Source organism: Rana temporaria, chromosome 3, assembly GCF_905171775.1.
Source record: "Rana temporaria chromosome 3, aRanTem1.1, whole genome shotgun sequence".
In the NCBI taxonomy this organism is placed as follows: domain Eukaryota; kingdom Metazoa; phylum Chordata; class Amphibia; order Anura; family Ranidae; genus Rana; species Rana temporaria.
In genome coordinates, this window is record NC_053491.1 from 229,147,543 (window position 1) to 229,170,041 (window position 22,499).

At 44.8% G+C, this 22,499-nt stretch overlaps 2 long non-coding RNA genes across 2 annotated transcripts; one reads left to right on the plus strand and one right to left on the minus strand.

Moving 5' to 3' along the window:
• Positions 1–16,190: 16,190 nt before the first annotated feature.
• On the minus strand, positions 16,191–17,009 carry LOC120930466. Its single transcript, XR_005747721.1, has 3 exons — positions 16,912–17,009; positions 16,601–16,740; positions 16,191–16,436 (listed from the first exon to the last, which is right to left on the minus strand). It is a non-coding gene; the product is annotated as an uncharacterized LOC120930466 (long non-coding RNA).
• Positions 17,010–21,319: 4,310 nt separating this feature from the next.
• On the plus strand, positions 21,320–22,254 carry LOC120930467. Its single transcript, XR_005747722.1, has 3 exons — positions 21,320–21,418; positions 21,599–21,738; positions 21,903–22,254. It is a non-coding gene; the product is annotated as an uncharacterized LOC120930467 (long non-coding RNA).
• The last annotated feature ends 245 nt before the right edge of the window (positions 22,255–22,499 follow it).

Consider the following 22,499-nt stretch of genomic DNA (forward strand, 5'->3'; position numbering starts at 1 on the left):
TACACTCCCCCTCTCTTAAAAACAGCCTTATCCCCATTCCCAGAGGAGCAAGGGGAAAAGGGAACAAACTCAGACAGGGCTATGTACAAACAAATACACAATGAAAAAATTGAATATGTACATTTGTCATATATACAGCAGCAGCAAATAAAAAAAAAAAATATATATATATATATATATATATATATATATATATATATGTCACACAGCAACCCTAACTAAAGCTCCTTGCAGCTAGCAAACATCAAGTAAGAAACATATGTACAGAAAGTTACATATTACCAATAGGCGTTTTACAGACAGAGCACCTCCCCCTAAAGGGAAGCCTTCTCAGCAGAAACTTTCCAGGAGAAATACTTGAACAAGTCTAACACTTAAGCAGAAGAACCATGATGAACCTGCAGAAAAACAGAGGAAAACAGAACCCTCTTACTAACTATCTGTACATTCTGTTAGCAGGATCTTATGATCCTTCTGGAAGAAAACTGTTTTACACAAGAGTCTCTGAAAGAGGAGCCCTCCATAGCAATAGTCTCTTAAGTAGTATCCTAGGCCTTACCACCACATCTTCTCCCTGGATCAAAAATCTAGCAAGGGGTGGGTTCACTGGTCTGGCCTAGTCCATTAAAAAACACAGCTGTAGTAGATTACCTAAAATAGTAGCTGCCTTCCCTCTCTCCTCAGGCTGGAACACGGCGTCAGCCCCTTTCTTACCGCACATCTTGAGATTTGGCTGCTGTTGATCTCTCAAGATGTGCGTCCTGCCCCAGGTGTCCGACGGTCCCATCAGGACCTGATGTTTGGCATGGACATGGTCTAGTTGCTGTCCATTTGTGAAGGGTTAATGGCTGCTCCACCTCCACTGTCAATTATGTCTGTTTATGGGTAACAGTCTTCTCCACACATTCTGCCTCCGTCAGATAGTCCTGCCTGCAGATTTTCAGCTTCCTGAGCATCTCCCCAGTCACATTCTTTCTCTGACTCACTCTTCGGGGACCACTCAGTCTTTGCTTCTAGGGGTCTGTACTCAGTCTCCAGTCTGTGAGACCCCCAGTCAATTTCACGACCACTATCCCTCCCCTCTGGCTCACCTGAGGACACCCTGTCATCACGATCTGGCTCCTGGTGGGGCGGGCAGGGTTGGCAGCAGCAGGTTTCTCTGGTGGGATAACTTGAGCTGGGCTGGCATCTCTCACCTCCTGCCGTGGCTCATCCTCCGCCAGACTCTAATTTGCTGCTGTCCTCCGTCCTCATTCACAGGAGTAGTGGCGGATGCCTGACCGACTTCAGGCCTGTACACCACACACCTCTTGACTTCCTCTGCCTGACCGGGATTCCTCTCTCCACTCCACACACAATGCTGACTTCAGGTCCACTGAATATGTGACTGGCGGCAGGTCACCAACCTCACCAATGGCTCCTCACAGTGCCCACACCTTAGCCAGGCTTTCATCACTGCAGTGGATCTCCAGCAGTGAGGTCACAGCAAGCACAGCCTCTCCACGCTGCTGATTGTGCTGAGAGCGAATCCTTCCGTTGCTCCATTTTTACACTGGTATCTACCATCTGATACTCAGACATCATCTCCTATACTCCAGCAGAGTTCACGAACTGGCCGTAAATCTGCAAGTGAACTGCCATGTTGCTCATATTCTTCACGCTTGTTGTACTGGGCTTGCCCGGACAAGTTGGCACCAACAACTTTGATGAGCAGGTCTGTTCCGCGCATACTGTAACTCCTTTATGACCAGACTGAAACCTGCATGAGCAGTCTTTACATACACAGTCAATTTACACAAACTGATGTTTGCAGAACTAGTTAGGACATGGTACTTGGCCCCAGCCATGGTTGGACAACCGGGCAAAGATAATAGTGAAGGCCCTCAATAGTTGGTACAGGCAACGGTGAAAAGTGTAACACATGCCCCACTGATTTGAGCAGGATTTTATTCTGACTGAAAAACCGGTCTTGTGTCCAGGGCACAAGGCAGCAAACTTCACATTTGCAAGAGGTCAACATGATTGAATAGCACAACCCAGCTTTTTCTCTCTGGCTCGCTTGGTAACAAAATAACGGTTCTTTGACTTGTTGGTTGCCGGTTGCTATGGGCAGTGGCCGTGCAGGTTACTATAGGAGAATCCCAGATGAGCCCCCATATGTAGTACTACCCCCACAGGGGCCACTAGTAACTGGTTTGCCTACTTCTACACACACATTGCTTGCATCCAAACACAAGAAATCAGTTCCTTGGCTTTGTTTTTATGTTTTATTAGGGGTAACAACTTGGATGGGGTGAAGGGATAAATGGGACGCTCAACTTGAATCAAGGAACAAAAACCAGGGACAACTTCTTCCCTATGTCTTGAACTGACCTTTCTGGACACAGTCTCTGAAGATAAAACGCAAAAGCCCTTTATAGCAGTCTGTAATGTAATATAATGAAGAACAGTTACCACTCTGACAAGAATAGGTGTAACTGACATAACAGTACAATAGACTCGAGAGTACAGTTCAGATATACTATGAATATCATCAAAAGTGTGATGCCTACATGCCCTGTGCACCACAATAAATAACCTGCAAATGATCATTTTAAACTATATTTAATAAAGTTATGGATGATTCCCCTTACTGGAAATAAAGTGGAGATGAGCATGCCAGAATAGAAGTCGCTAGAAGCATGTAGATACAGTATTATAAGTTCTGAGCACAATGCAAACCCTGGTGAGTGAGTGAGTGAGTGAGTAACTTGTATAGCGCTACAAATGCGAACTGAATCGCCTCAAGGCGCTTTGTGGTATACCTTTGTGGTATTACATTTCCAACAGAAATACCAGGGTTTTATTACTGGGGAGATTTTAAGTAGTTTAATATTTAATTTTTGAGGCAAAATCAATGGCACACACAGACCAGCGCTGGGCACCAGACATCTCTTGATTCCATCCCAACATCCAGGATTATGTTTATCAACATCTACTAGGATAATTAGCTGATTCTATTTGTCTTGTAACACTCTATGACACTGGGCTAGTTGCCTGATATTTGAAAAACATAACAGCATGGATAGCTAGCTCTTGGCTTTCTTTATTTCAAGTGTTTTTATTATGGAGTGTCTAGTATTTGCAACACTGAGCACAATCTAGAATGGCATCTCATTTGATCTCAGAACTGTAATCTCTCATTTTAATATCTTGTACACATAGCATAAGAAATCTAATTTTAATAATGTAGCTGCATGATTGCAACAGCTATGCATAAGCAATGTCTCGATCCATCAAACATACTCGGAAATACTCAACACAAAGAACAGACAACTTGCCATTCAAATCCCTTCTCCACAGTTCTCAACAGCTAGAAATGTAGTGAATACGAAAGACCATATTTTGCATTGCAACAACTGTTGACAACAACACCATCATTACCAGTACTAATCGTTTTAGATGTTGTGTGTGCCTCGCATTATACTTATTTGCATTTACAATACAGAATTTCTAATGTCCATATAGCTTCTTGTCTTTTGTTGTAAGACCAGATTTATAAGAAATGGTAGAAATAAGTGTATTTTTGCAAAGGTCGTCATTTCATTTCCATACCTGAGCTACTTGTGTAACACTACTCAAACAGGAGCCGCTGGTTGAATCAGGTCCTCTGCTCTTGTTTCAACCCTATTTCAACCCTGTTTGAGGCTGTAATCTCACTGACACCACCACTTTACCTTAAAGTGAAGGTTCACCCAAAAAGTAAATTTTTAACATTAGATTGAGGCTCATTTTGTCAAGGGGAATCGGGTGTTTTTTTTTTAAATCGAAGCAGTACTTACCGTTTTAGAGATAGATCTTCTCCGCCGCTTCCGGGTATGGGCTGCGGGACTGGGCGTTCCTATTTGATTGACAGGCTTCCGACGGTCGCATACATCGCGTCACGATTTTCCGAAAGTAGCCGAACGTCGGTGCGCAGGCGCCGTATATAGAGCCGCACCGACGTTCGGCTTCTTTCGGCTACTTGTGACGCGATGTATGCGACCGTCGGAAGCCTGTCGGAAGCCTGTCAATCAAATAGGAACGCCCAGTCCCGAAGACCATACCCGCAAGCGGCGGAGAAGATCGCTCTCTAAAACGGTAAGTACTGCTTTGATTTAAAAAAAAAACACCCGATTCTCCTTCACAAAATGAGCATCAATCTAATGTTAAAAAAAAAAAATCGGGTGAACTCCCGCTTTAACAACCAATGTTGGTCACACAATAATTAGACTCACAACTCTATGATAAATAGTGCAGTGTATTGACAAGTTAACTTAAAGTGTTACTAAACCCAGAACCTGCATTCACTATATCTGGTCTCACACAGTACACATGTAAATGCAATTATTTTTGGTAAATATAAACTGCTAAATTTATTTTCTCCTGCGCAGTATATAGCAATCTTGTGACTTGTATCAGTCTCTGCTTAAAGCTTGTATGAGGAGTTTTCATTCTCCCCTGATCCTCTGTCTGGACAGTGCTGATTGGACCTGTGCTGATCACATGCATCCTCCCAAGAAAAAAAAAAACTCTCTTGCAATACACACTAAACTGACCATGTGCAGTCTGTCCACTGGCTCTGTAAATATCAGGTTATTTTTTGGAGACAGTGGAAGAAGAGGAGGATCAGAGAGACAGGATCAAACAGCCTTTATGCACAATGCAAATGATTAGGGTTCCACAGTATAACAAGCAGACTTTACTGATTTTACTGTTGTGGGTTTAGTAACACTTTAAGAATTGAATTAACCACTTCAATACAGGGCACTTTCACCCCCTTCCTACCCAGGCCAATTTTCAGCTTTCAACGCTGTAACATTTTGAATGACAATCATGCAACACTGTACCCAAATTATCATTTTTTTTCACATAAATATAGCTTTCTTTTGGTGGTATTTGATCATCTCAGCGTTTTTTTTTTTTGTCCTACAAACAAAAAATACAGACAAGTTTGAAAAAACACAATGGGGTAGATCCACGTACAACGGCGCATTATTGCGCCGGGCGTAGCGTATCTAAGATACACTACGCCGCTGTAACTTACTTTTTTTGTTTAGAATCCTCAACGAATTTGCGCCATAAGTTACAGCGGCGTAGTGTATCTCTTGTGGCATAAGGGCGCGGAATTCAAATGGATGTAACTGCGCATGCGCCGTCCCTGGGGGTATCCCAGTGCGCATGCTCGAAATGTAACCGGAAAAAGCCAATGCTTACGACGGTAACGTCATTCTACGCAAATTCCTATTCGCGAACGACTTACGCAAACGACGTAAAAATTTCTAATTTCTAGGCGGGAAGGACGGCCATACTTAACATTGAGTACGCCTCAGAACAGCAGCTTTAACTATACGCCGGAAAAAGCCGAACGAAAACGACGTAAAAAAATGCGCCGGGCCGACGTACGTTCGTGGATCACCGTAACTAGCTAATTTGCATACTCGACGCGGATTTCGACCGGAACGGCACCTAGCGGCCGCCGAAAAATTGCAGCTTAGATCCGACAGCGTACTAAGACGTACGCCTGTCGGATCAATCCCAGATGACGTTGTATCTTGTTTTGTGGATACAAAACAAAGATACGACGCGGGAAATTTAAAATTACGCCGGCGTATCAGTAGATACGCCGGCGTAATCCTTTTGTGGATCTGCCCCAAAATGTTTTACTTTTTGCTATAATAAATATCCAAATGAAAAAAACAAAAAAAACGTTTTTTCCTCAGTTTAGGTCGATATGTATTCTTCTACATAGTTTTGGTAAAAAAAAGTGGCAATAAGCGAATAATATTGATTGGTTTGCGCAACAGTTATAACGCCTACAAAATAGGTTATTGATTTATGGCATTTTTATTATTATTTTTTTTTTTACTAGTAATGTCGGTGATCAGACAGATTGGACACTTTTTTTAAACCATTAAATAGCCACTGATTACTGTATAAATGTCACTGGCAGGGAAGGGGTTAACACTAGGGGGTGATCAAGGGGTTAAATGTGTTCCCTGACTGTGTGTTCTAACTTTGGGGGTATGGGATTGACTGCGGGAGGAGACCGATTGGTGTTCCTATATACTAGGAACACATGATCTGTCTCCTCTACCCTGACAGGACAAGGATGTGTGTTTACACACACAGATCAACATTTCTACTGTGTCACAAGCGGTCGTGGGTGCCCGGAGGGCAGCGCGGCCACCAGGCTCGTGCATCGGCTCCTTGGTAACAAATCAAATCACAGGAATTTTATTTAGCACTTGTATTCTAGTATCCCCCCCACAGGTCTTGATGAATCCTATTTAGAGCTAAGATTTTGACCTTAGTGATACAATATTTGAGCTCATCTGCTACATCTCTGTCAAACATAATATATGCAGTATGTTACCTATTTCCTTAACATGGACAAGGGTATATAAGGATGTAAATGACCTCATTGGTGTTGCAAAATGTTTGAGAACATACTGTATTTCTTATCATTACCGGTAGCTAGGTTAGACTATAGAATTATCATTCCAGACATAACTGAAATATTTGCATCCTCCTCATTTGAAAGATTCAAGTGTTGTACATGGATAACTAGGCACAGGTATCCCTCTGTTCTGCCGCTCTATGACACGATCGTGGGACATCGGCAGACATGGAGTCTGTGGGTCCCACTGGCACGGTCGCAGTGCTTGCGGCAGGGGCGCGTGCGCAAATTTAAAGAGACGTACCTGTATGCCCATTTGCCTGTATGCCCATTTGCCTGTACGTGCCATTCTGCCAACGTAAAAGTGTGTGCATTGGTCGGCAAGTAGTTAAAAGGGTATGACATAAATTGTAGTTTAACTTCTACTAAGGTAATGCATTCCTATGAGACAAACAATTACATAATTCTGAACAAGTAAATAATGAAAATCTCTTCTATGCATCTGTGCCATTTACGAATATGGCCCACATGCATAGACTACCCATCATCTAGGGAAATTATGCTCACACTCCCCCAGACCATTAAAAGCCATTGTGACGGTCCCTTAGCAGTAGCAGAATTGCTCTGTGTGGGTCAGGTGAAAGCATCAATATACTGTATATGTTTTACATCGTAACCTACATGGCTGATGTTTCCCTCAGTCCTTGTATCATGCATGTAAACATTTGGAATATGGCAAAGTCATCTAATAGGGTTGTCAATGATAAAGAATATGTACAAGACAGTTTGCCAGAATGCATTGGATAACTTTACATGAAAAAATGTCACTTAAAAGCAAGATTTGTTTGCAATTGATGTAAGATGTGAAGAAAGTAGTTTTATATTGTTTGCAAGTTATTATAATAAGGATCATAAAAAAATCCCGGGGAAAAGAGTGTGGGAACTCCCACCCAAGATACACCCCTCCCACCAAAAAAAAAAAAAAATTATACGCTCATATGCATAATTACTAAACCGCATGTTTTTTTTTCCGATCCACTGTACCTTAGTAGTCCTTTATGTTAGTGGACGCTTCCTGTTTATGGCTTGATCGGGTAGTGTGCAGGTATTCCATCACTTCCTTCATGCCGCAATGTCTCCTGGGAGCTTTTGTCATTGCTCCCAGGAGACATTGCGAAGCAAGTTCTTTCTAAATCCCGCGATAACGCGCGGCAGACCTAAGCAATGTCTCCTGGGAACAATGACAGAAGCTCCCAGGAGACACTGCGCCATCGAGGAAGTGACGAAATACCTGCACACTACCCGATGAATCCATATACAGGAAGCTGCCAGTAACATAAAGGATTACTAAGGTTCGCCTGCCCCTGACAGTGACTCGAGCTGGGCATCGCCGCTTAGTGAAGGATTGGCTCGGGCGGCTCGGCTGCTCTCGGCTGCTCTAGTCCTGCAAAGGGAACTGAGTTCCTGCTGTGAAAAAAGTGCAGGAACTCCGTTCCCATGCGTTCCCGCAGGACTTGAGCCCTGCATGATATAATAAATTTTCAATAAGTGCTAAGTAAAATTCCTGTGATTTTAAGATTTGATATGTATTTTACTACACTTATTAAATTCTTAAGGTGCCTATAAAGTCCCAGGTGGGAATTTGGCACACATTACCAATGAATAATCCTCCTTAATGTCCTGTATAAGATTTCTTTTGACAGAGTCACTTTAGAGGATACGTTCACCTTTGGAACATGTTTCATGTTTCACCCATATTTAGGGTAGCATATGTAACATATTCCAGCTTCTGTCCCCTCTAACCCCCCCCCCCCCCCTGCATGCGACAGCAGACAGGTGATCTAATTTCACCTTTTCAATTCACAATTTCCTGTGAATGAATAAACTACAAGCACCGTCTTCCACCGCTTGAGTCCCAATGGGGACTACTCTCGTACATTACATGTCCAGCTTTCAAACAGAAACAGAGATGTGTGCTGAAAGCCGTCGGGCATGTCTGAAGAAGCCTACATTGCATCTGTGATCTACTGATCACAGTTGTAATGCTTTTCATGCTCCTGCAGGAAAAAATAAATAGTGCACAATTTTTTTCTGCAAAAATATGTGCATTTTCTATTTTTCCTGTAAAGGTGAACTTAGACTTTAATTATAATTAGTTCACATTCACCTTGGTTTATTGATTTTAATTAGACCATTTCATTGTGATTTGAATGTAATGTTTTTTTCTTTTTTTTTTTTACATACATTAATTTAAAAAACGTGTAAATAATAATAAAAAAAATGCATTTTTGTAACAGCTATAGTATACTATTCCTCTACTGCCCTAAGCCTTCATCATAGTCGCTCACTAGGGTTTAAATCTGTAACAGTTAAAGTATAGACACATAAGGAAAAAAAAGATAAAGAAATAAAATAATGCAAAAAAAAAGAGAGAAATATATAAATATGCACACAGGCAAGTTACGAAAGAAATCTTCCGCTTGTAAAGGGCAAAGAAGGAAGCCTGTGCTGAACATGACCGCTAGACAGAAAGCATGGTCTTATTAAATACGACATCAAACAAATGCCCACTGCCCTCACCTATAACTGGCCTTTGCAGCACGGAGCACGTGGAAGTTCAACACATGCGAAACAAAACCAAAGAAATTCCAAGCTTAACTTACAGACCAGCCTCCAACCAACCAAGTTATCCTGTCTAACAGTATACGTTAAAAAACAGGAGTTGCAAACATTTGCAAATACATGCGTAAGCTACAGAGCCCCATCCTTTTCTTTTATTTCTGCATATGTTTTTTTTAAGGCCCATACACTATTAGATTTTCTACAGATGGTTGTCTTAAGATTAACCAAAACCATATGATATGATGTCAAACCCTAAGAGTTTCAATTTGTATGCAATCAGCCAGAAACTTGCACTACGTTTTTATAAGTCTGAAGACAAAAATCTGCATTAAATCTAATAGTGTGTATGGGGGTCTATATATGAATTGAATTAAATGAGACTTTCCATACTAGGATTGTCTAGTGGCTGGGCTTTTCCTCAGTTGTATTTTGTTGACCACCACTGGCCATGCACATGACTTGATTTTTTATGCCATAGAGGTGTATGTACAGTATGGCATTACAGGCATATTTATGCAGAACAGTCTATCGTTTTGTGATTAGCTACTTTAAAACAGTAGATGTTTTAAAGTAGTTAGTTTCATCAGAAGTTTCATCCTCTGGATTTTCCACCATGAAAGCTACACTCCCCTTGAAAAGACAGGGCAACTTGAGGAATTCTGTGCTGGGTCCCATACAGGTCCCAGGCGGCCTACACAGCATAAATCATTGCACACACCTCCCGGTGCACAGCCTGGGGAAAAAGAACCCGGCCAAGGCACTCGCCAAAGATTTAAAGCCTCCCTCAGCATGCCCCTCTGGTCAGGAACTTCCTAGTGGCTGCCAGAGAGGACACAAATGTTCACTAGCACAAGATTATCACCCCCCCCCATAACAAATGCCCTGAAAGCCAATAACAGCAGTAGAGAACTGCAGAAATCTTGGACCTAGGGGAGAAACCAGATGAGAAAAACTACAAGTTAGCCTGAGCAAAGTGCACAAGTGCCCAGGAAGGCTAAAATTACTAGACATCTCTGACAACAGCAGCGTGGCTACATATATATTATACCGTCCTAGGCACACTTGAACGTTAATAACCTTTTGTACAAGGTCATGCGATTGTTTTAATAAAAGCTAATGCTAGAATGTGCTGTTGAAGGAGATTTGCTGTCATTTCTGCCTTTCAAGTACTTGAACTAAATGAGGTTTAAGTGACATCTCTTTCCATCACCAGTAACTCTTGAACCCTGTTGAGGTAAGTACTATGGGACTAAGAAAAGTCATATTTCAGCCCTAAACATCAGCATAAAATAATAAAAGTATGTTACAAATTCTCAACTCGTTCCCACATGTTCTTGTTCAGCATTAGCAGCACCTATTCCTCTTCAAGCAATCACCCATCTTTTCCATCTCCAGCTATACTGTCTGCACTCAATGTCATTATCTCCACTGTCCTCCTTGACTAAGTCATTATATTTTTAATTCAACACAATTAAACTCATGACATTTGAATTATAAATTAGATAATTACCGGGCAGCATTATTGACACTTGGAAATAGCTCTTCATTCAAACCTGAGTTGAAGAATACCCCATTATGGCAGAGGCTTGCCACATTCTCTGTGTATATTCATGCCCTTGTATTAATGCAATGTAGATAACAGCTTAAAGTATAACATTGTGACTAGGGATGAGCTTTGTGTTCGACTCAAACTTACGTTCGACTCGAACATCGTCTGTTCGTACGTTCGACGAAATTCAAACAAAATGGGTGGTTCGCGCCACATTCGAGTGACGCGCAATGGCCCATAATTGACTGCGGCATTGCGCGCTGATGATTGGTCAAGCATGAACTATGACCCTGCATGCTTGGCCAATCACAGCGCGCAACAAAACGGAGAGCCATAATTGGCCAAAGCCAGGGTGGCTTTGGCCAATTATGGCTCAGGGAGTTTAGTACACGCCCCACACTATATAAGGCCGCCTGCAAGTCGGCCACGTGTGGTGTGTTGCGGCGTTGTTAAAGAACAGATCAGGGCGTGGCTTGGCGCGCGACGGACATGGTTGCTCAGTGAGAGAGCTCCGGAGCACACACGGCCTGCAACGGATAATTTCCCCGACCCACAGCTCTCAGATGCCCGGGCAAGCGGTCTTACAGCACCCCGCACTCTCGCGCAAAGAAAGGAACGTCTGCCACGCCGGCCCAGATCATTACAGATAGGGTTGTCCCGATACCACTTTTTTAGGACCGAGTACGAGTACCGATACTTTTTTTCAAGTAGTCGCCGATACCGAATACCGATACTTTTTTTAAAATGTGTCCCCAAATGCAGCGATGTCCCCCCACATATGCAGCCATTGTCACCCCCCATGCAGCCATTGTCACCCCCCATGCAGCCATTGTCACCCCCCATGCAGCAATGTATCCCCCCATCCAGCCATTGTCACCCCCCATCCAGCAATGTATTCCCCCATGCAGCCATTGTCACCCCCCATGCAGCCATTGTCACCCCCCATCCAGCCATTGTCTCCCCCCATCCAGCGTCTCCCCCCATGCAGTCATTGTCACCCCCCATCCAGCCATTGTCACCCCCCATCCAGCCATTGTCACCCCCCATCCAGCCATTGCCACCCCCCATGCAGCCATTGTCTCCCCCCATCCAGCGTCTCCCCCCATCCAGCCATTGTCACCCCCCCCATCCAGCCATTGTCACCCCCCATCCAGCCATTGTCACCCCCCATCCAGCCATGTCTCCCCCCATGCAGCCATTGTCTCCCCCCATCCAGCGTCTCCCCCCATGCAGCCATTGTCTCCCCCCATCCAGCGTCTCCCCCCATGCAGCCATTGTCTCCCCCCCCATCCAGCGTCTCCCCCCATCCAGCGTCTCCCCCCCATGTATCCAGCGTCTCCCCCCATCCAGCGTCTCCCCCCATGCAGCCATTGTCTCCCCCCATCCAGCGTCTCCCCCCATGCAGCCATTGTCTCCCCCCATCCAGCGTCTCCCCCCATGCAGCCATTGTCTCCCCCCCCATCCAGCGTCTCCCCCCATCCAGCGTCTCCCCCCATGTATCCAGCGTCTCCCCCCATCCAGCGTCTCCCCCCATGCAGCCATTGTCTCCCCCCATCCAGCGTCTCCCCCCATCCAGCGTCTCCCCCCATCCAGCGTCTCCCCCCATGTATCCAGCGTCTCCCCCCATGTATCCAGCGTCTCCCCCCCATGTATCCAGCGTCTCCCCCCCATGTATCCAGCGTCTCCCCCCCCATGTATCCAGCGTCTCCCCCCCATGTATCCAGCGTCTCCCCCCCATGTATCCAGCGTCTCCCCCCATCCAGCGTCTCCCCCCCATGTATCCAGCGTCCCCCCCCATCCAGCGTCTCCCCCCATGCAGCCATGTCCCACTTACCTGCATCCCCGCTGCCGCCGACTGTGTCATACGCCGGGAACATTACAACTTTGAATCGCTGTAATGATTGGCGCTGCGTATAGACACTCCCCCTCGCTCGGGATTGGACAGTTCACCCGAGCGAGGGGGAGTGTCTATGCGCGGCGCCAATCATTACAGCTATTCAAAGCTGTAATGTTCCCGGCGTATGACACAGTCGGCGGCAGCGGGGATGCGGCGAATGGCGGCGGGATGCGGCGTCACGGCGACGGCGGCGGCGGCGGGGGAGGGGGGGGTCTAGTATTCTATTTGGGTATCGGGGGTATTTGCGGGAGTACGAGTACTCCCGCAAATACTCGGAATCGGTCCCGATACCGATACTAGTATCGGTATCGGGACAACCCTAATTACAGACCTGTTTAAGCCGTCGGCTGGGGCCCGCAGCACGATGGGGAAAGCTAAGATGGCGCCGGAGCAACACCACGAGGAGGATTACAGCGAGGACTCCCAATCCCTCCCGGAGGACTCAGGTAGGGAGGTGACCCGCTCCAACCACCCCCTCACGCTGGCGGACATGTCAGTGATAGCTGCAGACATTAAGTCTGCGTTCTCCGCTGCTATTACCGACATTAAGTCCAATCTCCTTGCACTTAATGAGCGCATGGCGGGAGTCGAATCTGATGGGAAACAGAGAGACAGAGCCATCCACCGCCTTGAAAGAGCCTCCTCTGCCCACAACTACCACTTTATTGAAATAAACAGGCATCTAGAGGATTTGGACAATAGGGGAAGGAGAAAGAACATTTGTGTAAGGGGTATCCCTGAATCCGTGGAGTCTGCCCAAATTATGCCTGCCTTGCAACGTGTGTTCAACAGTTTGCTTGAAAGACAGGAGGATGTAGTGATTGATTTTGTTAGAGCTCATAGAGCTCTCAGGCCAAAGGGCCCTGACGCCGCCCCCCCTCGGGACATTATCTGCTGTCTGCAGAGCTTTCCTCTCAAGGAGGATATAATGAGAAAGGCGAGGGGGAATGATCACATTGTATTCAATGGGGCCACCATTATGCTGTTCCAGGATCTCTCCCAGATTACGCTGAAGAACAGGAGAGCCCTGCGCCCCCTGCTGGAAAAACTCAGAGAACGTGACCTGAGATATTCCTGGAAGTTTCCTTTTGCCTTGTCAGTGACCTCTGGTGGCCGCCAACACACACTACGAGACCCAGATGGATTGCGAGATTTCTGTGCAGCATTGGAACTGGATTATGTCCCGCTTCCTGACTGGTATGCGGAGTTCCTGGGACCTCAACCCGAAAGTTCGCCCCTCAGATCACCTTTCTCCACCCCGGAGAAAAGATTCCATAAGAGACTGAAACCTCACCGTATGGATGGCTCTAAGGCGGGCACCCCGCGTACTTCCAGGGATGATCGCAGAGAACGCGGGGATGACTGATCAAGGATATCTAATGCCCGAAATTGATCTATCGCTTTACTCCTTGCCCAGATGTTCAATACTTACCTAGCTCTCAACATGCTATCCCCAAGTTTCCCCTTTTTATTTGCTCAGTGATTGACAGTTGTTAATTTGATGCCCATGCCGTCTCCCCTTTAGTTATCTCCCTAATTCCCACTGAGAACCGCGTGACAGCGGATTTGAAACTATTGCCTGAACTGATCACATAGGTTACCAGGCATTCCCCCCTCCTTCCTTTGGGACACTGGTTAGCATTGCCTCTCCTGCCCATCTAGCTGACGTAGCTTTCAGAGAGGTTTCCTTTGAAGCACAGAGGGTGGTTTGCCGGATCCAAGATTTGTGGATGTCCCTGATAAGGGTCGTAATACAGGGCAAGACATGTTTGATGAGGGGGGAGATGGGAGATGTTATGGGCTAATTGGGGAACATTGTACTGGCTATTGAGTCGCACAATAGCTGGGCACCTGGGGTTTTTTTCTTTTTTCTTTTACTTTTTCATTTTTGTTTGGCCCTCCTGTTTTCAGGGCCGGGGAAATTACGTCAGCTGCGTACGGTGGCTGACGATGCTACATTAGCCTTAATTTGCAGGCTGTGTGTGTTTTCTTTTTTCTATTGAAGTTGACATATAAATTGTTTAAAACTTACTGTATTGGTTTAAAAATATACCGGTAAGGTTGACGGTCTATTGTCTCGTCGACTGCCTCCCTCTACCCCCCTACCCAGTGCCTCCGCACCCACTGAGTGGTTGTGGACGCACTGACAAACTCCGCCCGGGGAGAGATCCCTCACCCGGGAAGGGAAATCTGTTGCTCTCCTTAACTTGTTCCATTCTACACCTTACCTCTCCTTATATCTCTCTTTCCTATTCTCATACTGGCTGGACCTACAGCCTCTCTCTTTCCTTGGTATAGTCGATTTTGCTTTTAAACTGTGTCTCTACTTGTATGACAGTGCCTGTGTTTTGTGACTCTTTGCTGCAGGTGTACTCCATCTCATCTCGCTCTGGGCTCTGACTATGGCTTACGCGGATCTTGGAAGGGACCCATTTGTTGTGTCCCATAATGTGAAGGGACTGAACATCCCTGAAAGGCGCTCCACCCTACTGAGGGAGCTCAGGAAAGGTAGGCCTCAGTTTGTGTTTCTCCAGGAAACCCATTTTAGAACACATCATGTCCCCCGATTGACAGACTCCTGTTACACAGAGGCTCACCATGCCACTAGTGATGACTCCAAGGCTAGGGGGGTTTCCATTCTGATACACAAAAATACACCCTTCACTCTCCAGGAAAAACTTATTGATCCAGGGGGTAGATATGTGTTCCTCAAGGGTTTGTACAACAATTCACCTGTGACCCTGGCCAATGCTTATTTTCCCAATAAAGCACATGTGTCCTTTTGTCAGCGGATGGTTCAGGAGTTACTAGGCTTTTCCACTGGTTGCCTGATACTGGGGGGAGACTTCAATGTCCCCCTCAATCCGCTGACAGATACATCAAATGGGAAAACTTGCATTACTTATAGGACTCTCAGACGCATTAAAACCTTACTTCAGTCTTTACAATTGATTGATGTATGGAGGTTTTTAAACCCAGATGGACGGGACTTTACTTTCTTTTCGCCCCCACACGACAGACATTCTCGCATCGACTACCTCTTTATCTCCCAGAGGGATCTGTCAAGGGTCTCGGGGGCACGCATTGGAATACAGTCCTTTTCAGACCACGCACCTATCTCGCTTTCCCTGGGAGACTTTGCAGCTCTTCCCAGTCCCCCATCGTGGAGACTGAATGCTTCCCTCTTGACGGACCCTGCCCTCCTGACTGAATTGACTACGTCCCTAGCCGAATTTTTCAGACGTAATGTGACGGAAGATGCTGACCCCCTGATGGTCTGGGAGGCGCATAAATGTACAATACGTGGTGACCTAATGAGGATGGGGGCCCGTCGCAAGAGGGATAGAGAAAAAAACATTAGGATCCTGACAGAGCAGATAAAGGGTCTTGAGACCCTTCACAAACAATCTTTGTCTGTTCAGACAGCTACTGAATTACTGGAAAAGAGGAAAGATTTGCAACAGCTTTTTGAGGAACGGTCAAGACGGTTCCTTTTTTTCAGGAAGCGGATTTACTACGAGTCTGGTAATAAGTCAGGGAAGCTTTTAGCCAGGGCCCTGAAGGAACAATCTAGCAAAAACTATATCCATGGCATTCGGAGGCCTGACGGCACACTGGATGTCACCACTGAAGCGATTGCAGGACATTTCCATGATTTCTATACGGAAAAAACATGAAATACCCCCTCAAGGGTGGGACTTTATAAGTGACACAAACACGTGAATGAGTAGAAAAATATATAGCAAATTTATTTAAACAATTTAAGTCAGGACATCATACAGTGTCCTAGCAAGGATAAAAGACCACATGCAAGTGGTATACAGATCCTATTTGTAAAGCAATAAAACAGACATGAGACAAAAATTGGTCCAACCCGACAGCCGTTTCGGTATCTGTGATCCTTCTTCAAGGGGTATTACAGACGATCATTGTGTCAGAGAAATACATGTCTATTAGAAAAGAGATATATACATATATTACATAGAAAAAATTCAACTTAAACAATATTTACAACTCAAGTGACCGAAATTGTTAAAAAACATGGGGAAGGGGAGACAAGAAAAGGACAGCCATACAACTATGTCATTTATCCAAACAGATATGAGCTACTTACAGTCAATAAGATCTGTAGATAGAATCCTGTCTCAGTGTGAAAGTACGCCAAAAACAAGGGGAGAATGCTGTATATGGAGATCAATGTCTCTGTGTTCACGGGGAGGATATACAATCATAGCCTACCAAAAAGGTCCACGCCTAGGGAAGGAAGGGAAAGAGGAAAGAAGAAAAAAAAAAAAATAATATATATATATATAATATGTATATATCATTATTTGTTGCATTCAAAGAGTTAAATGCAGACACACATTTATAGCAAAAAAGAGTAACCCCATAGAGCTGGTAATCCAAAAATGGAGAGTAACTTACCAGATATGGAAATCCATATAGGAGAGGGTATGCATGTGCCAGAGAACAAAAGTTCAGCCACAAGGAGACAAACTACCCAGATTATCCTATGTTTCAGGAAGGGTGAATTGCTGAGTGATCGCAGGCAGAGATCACTGGAAAAAGGAATTTAGGAGTATATATAAATAATATGTATGGCTAGTCTGGTGAAGTGTGCATAAAGGCACAGCACCAAAAACAAACAATAAGCCAAACATCAACAACCAGTGGTCCTACCTGCATGTGAGAAGTCTCCATAAGTCCAGCAGACGCCATGACAGTCAGAGACAATAGTGTCTGCAATGGACTTAAATAGAGTCCATTGGTGGCTATGGCGCATGCGCGCGCGCACGTGCTGCGTAGTGACGCAATTGCGTCTAGGAAAAAAAAAACGGGATGGGCTTGAATAGAGTACATTAGCGGCATAGGCGCATGCGCGCGCGTATGCGCTGCGTAATGACGCAATTGCGGAAATGACGCTATTGTGATGAAACTCGCAAGTGGACACCAGCACATTGATATCAATGCGGTGACTACACTCGAACAATTATTGCCTGCACAGTCCAAATACATTTAACAGACGCCATGATAGTCAAAAGTATGGACGTCGCATGTTTCGATCAGCATGGTAACACCATTGCTGCAATGACACATGTATTAGCGTTGGCATGATGACGCAATCACGGCAGACGGGTATAAAGTCGCAAATATATCAATGTCAATATGGTGATTCCATATATGACATTGATCAAAAATTAAAAATAAAATTAAATTAAAAATGAAAATGATAAAGGGAGGAGATATCACTTAAATAAGTGATATTGCCAGTGCCAATCCACCCTTACACAAGTATATAACCCGAATTAGGATGACAATGCCATCAATACGGGAAAAAAAAAAAAAGGGGGGGGGGTGGGAAAGAAAGAAAGAAGGAAGGGAGATGGAGAGGGCCTTTCGCACAGGGCGTTGCCGGATATCGCCCAAATAATGGGAAGGAGCCGGCATGGAGTGTGCGCTGACGCAAGAAAGCAGTAATTACTGCAAATATGGGGGGCAAACATAACAAAACCCAGGTGGTGAACCGTAGGTGCGCATGACATGCCCCCCACGTGCGTCAGGTGGGGGCCAAACAGATACCCTCACCCGCGAAGCATTATACCGCAAATGAGTGTACAAAAAATGGTCGTACATAGTAGAGCATGGATATTTGGAGGTCAAACAAAATGGAGAGGAGGGGGATGGATGTGGAGAAATCTATTCCTCCCATCCCCCGGAGGAAAATCCCTCCAGAAAAGGGCGATAGCTAACTATTTCATTAAGGCCTGGTTTTCTAGTAGCATCTAGCATGGCTATCCATCTTGTCTCCCTCTGCAGCAAGGTCCTATTCCAGTCGCCCCCTCTACTGTTGGGGTGTATTCTATCCAAAATGAGGAATTTGATTTTAGGGATCATCCCACCATGGGCGTCTCGAATATGGCGCCCCAGGGGGAGGTCTGGGTCTGCTTTCCGCATACATGTAATATGTCTGGAAGCGCGTTTAAAGAAAGGTTGTTTCGTTTTTCCAACGTAAAAAGCCCCACAGTGGCAGGAAAGTAGATATACCACTCCAGGTGTTTTGCAGTTCGCAAAGTGGGAAGGTCTGAAAGTTTTACCATCAGGTAATAGAATATTGTCCCCAATGTTCATATATTGACACAGATTGCATCCTCCACATCGGAAGGTGCCAGGCCTTTTACATGGATCTGTGCGAAATTCACCCACGTATTCACTCTGAGTAAGGCTATTCCCCACCGGAGGGGCATCGAGGTGATCAGACACACTTTATCCCAATCCCATCGAGACAACCGGACCTTTGATAATTTTTTGCTTTCAGCCTTGGAACATGTTCTTACTCGAAACGTTTTTTCATTTGATGGCTCCCACTTCCTCCAGGTACAGGGCGTAGCTATGGGGACTTCTTGTGCCCCAAGCAACGCAAACCTGTACCTGGGGGAGTGGGAGCAGGGGTTTCTGTCTGAGGAGGCTTACTTGCCCCTAACAGACCACATTATACACTGGAGTCGATATATTGACGATATCCTGCTGGTCTGGACTGGTACCCCCCAAATGTTATTAGCATGCCTTTCAGCCATGAATGACAACACATACAATTTAACCTTCACCATGACTTATAGTGATGTTTCAATCAATTTTTTGGATGTGACCATTGAGAAAGACCCATCTGGTAAACTTACAAGTGCGTTGTTCAGAAAGGACACTGCATGTAATTCTATTCTACATGCACAAAGCGCACATCCTGTATATTTAATTAGATCTATTCCTTTTGGCCAGTACTTGCGGCTATGCCGCAACTGTACAAAGGATGAGACCTTTAAAATAGAAGCTGACAAGCTAAGAGATCGGCTCCTTCTAAGAGGCTACTCTTTAACTTGCCTCAAAAAGGCCTTTAGGAAAGCCAATGCCAGACCAAGAAATGACCTACTTACCGAGAAAAAACAATGTAAGAAATTACCGACCGACGCAAATCCAAATGCCCTTCGGATCATTACCAGGTTTAATAGGCAGAGCAAACATGTGGGCAGGATTATCTCTAAACATTGGCATCTGCTAAGTGTAGATCCATTACTAGCCCCCTATGTACCATTAAGACCCCTGATCACTTACCGTAAAACCAAGTCACTCAAGGATAGCCTTACTCAGAGTGAATACGTGGGTGAATTTCGCACAGATCCATGTAAAAGGCCTGGCACCTTCCGATGTGGAGGATGCAATCTGTGTCAATATATGAACATTGGGGACAATATTCTATTACCTGATGGTAAAACTTTCAGACCTTCCCACTTTGCGAACTGCAAAACACCTGGAGTGGTATATCTACTTTCCTGCCACTGTGGGGCTTTTTACGTTGGAAAAACGAAACAACCTTTCTTTAAACGCGCTTCCAGACATATTACATGTATGCGGAAAGCAGACCCAGACCTCCCCCTGGGGCGCCATATTCGAGACGCCCATGGTGGGATGATCCCTAAAATCAAATTCCTCATTTTGGATAGAATACACCCCAACAGTAGAGGGGGCGACTGGAATAGGACCTTGCTGCAGAGGGAGACAAGATGGATAGCCATGCTAGATGCTACTAGAAAACCAGGCCTTAATGAAATAGTTAGCTATCGCCCTTTTCTGGAGGGATTTTCCTCCGGGGGATGGGAGGAATAGATTTCTCCACATCCATCCCCCCTCCTCTCCATTTTGTTTGACCTCCAAATATCCATGCTCTACTATGTACGACCATTTTTTGTACACTCATTTGCGGTATAATGCTTCGCGGGTGAGGGTATCTGTTTGGCCCCCACCTGACGCACGTGGGGGGCATGTCATGCGCACCTACGGTTCACCACCTGGGTTTTGTTATGTTTGCCCCCCATATTTGCAGTAATTACTGCTTTCTTGCGTCAGCGCACACTCCATGCCGGCTCCTTCCCATTATTTGGGCGATATCCGGCACGCCCTGTGCGAAAGGCCCTCTCCATCTCCCTTCCTTCTTTCTTTCTTTCCCACCCCCCCTTTTTTTTTTTTTTCCCGTATTGATGGCATTGTCATCCTAATTCGGGTTATATACTTGTGTAAGGGTGGATTGGCACTGGCAATATCACTTATTTAAGTGATATCTCCTCCCTTTATCATTTTCATTTTTAATTTAATTTTATTTTTAATTTTTGATCAATGTCATATATGGAATCACCATATTGACATTGATATAATTGCGACTTTATACCCGTCTGCCGTGATTGCGTCATCATGCCAACGCTAATACATGTGTCATTGCAGCAATGGTGTTACCATGCTGATCGACACATGCGACGTCCATACTTTTGACTATCATGGCGTCTGTTAAATGTATTTGGACTGTGCAGGCAATAATTGTTCGAGTGTAGTCACCGCATTGATATCAATGTGCTGGTGTCCACTTGCGAGTTTCATCACAATAGCGCCATTTCCGCAATTGCGTCATTACGCAGCGCATACGCGCGCGCATGCGCCTATGCCGCTAATGTACTCTATTCAAGCCCATCCCGTTTTTTTTTTTTTCCTAGACGCAATTGCGTCACTACGCAGCACGTGCGTGCGCGCATGCGCCATAGCCACCAATGGACTCTATTTAAGCCCATTGCAGACACTATTGTCTCTGACTGTCATGGCGTCTGCTGGACTTATGGAGACTTCTCACATGCAGGTAGGACCACTGGTTGTTGATGTTTGGCTTATTGTTTGTTTTTGGTGCTGTGCCTTTATGCACACTTCACCAGACTAGCCATACATATTATTTATATATACTCCTAAATTCCTTTTTCCAGTGATCTCTGCCTGCGATCACCCAGCAATTCACCCTTCCTGAAACATAGGATAATCTGGGTAGTTTGTCTCCTTGTGGCTGAACTTTTGTTCTCTGGCACATGCATACCCTCTCCTATATGGATTTCCATATCTGGTAAGTTACTCTCCATTTTTGGATTACCAGCTCTATGGGGTTACTCTTTTTTGCTATAAATGTGTGTCTGCATTTAACTCTTTGAATGCAACAAATAATGATATATACATATTATATATATATATATATTATTATTTTTTTTATTTTTTTTCTTCTTTCCTCTTTCCCTTCCTTCCCTAGGCGTGGACCTTTTTGGTAGGCTATGATTGTATATCCTCCCCGTGAACACAGAGACATTGATCTCCATATACAGCATTCTCCCCTTGTTTTTGGCGTACTTTCACACTGAGACAGGATTCTATCTACAGATCTTATTGACTGTAAGTAGCTCATATCTGTTTGGATAAATGACATAGTTGTATGGCTGTCCTTTTCTTGTCTCCCCTTCCCCATGTTTTTTAACAATTTCGGTCACTTGAGTTGTAAATATTGTTTAAGTTGAATTTTTTCTATGTAATATATGTATATATCTCTTTTCTAATAGACATGTATTTCTCTGACACAATGATCGTCTGTAATACCCCTTGAAGAAGGATCACAGATACCGAAACGGCTGTCGGGTTGGACCAATTTTTGTCTCATGTCTGTTTTATTGCTTTACAAATAGGATCTGTATACCACTTGCATGTGGTCTTTTATCCTTGCTAGGACACTGTATGATGTCCTGACTTAAATTGTTTAAATAAATTTGCTATATATTTTTCTACTCATTCACGTGTTTGTGTCACTTATAAAGTCCCACCCTTGAGGGGGTATTTCATGTTTTTTCCATAACTCTAGGGATGTGGTGACTTACAAACACTGACATTCTCCTGATTGTGGGGTCCCTCTTTTTCATGATTTCTATACGAAGCTGTATAATTTACCACCCCAGCATAGAATGGAGGGCATGGAGGGAGATAGGTCACAGATAATTCGAGATTACCTGATTGATAGTGGCTTACCCACTCTCTCAGAGTCCAACATTGCTCTCCTGGAGGGCCCGATTACGTCGGAAGAAGTAGCGTCTGCCATCGCGCAATTAAAATCAGGGAAAAGCCCAGGTCCAGATGGCTTCACCTCTATCTACTACAAAACTTTC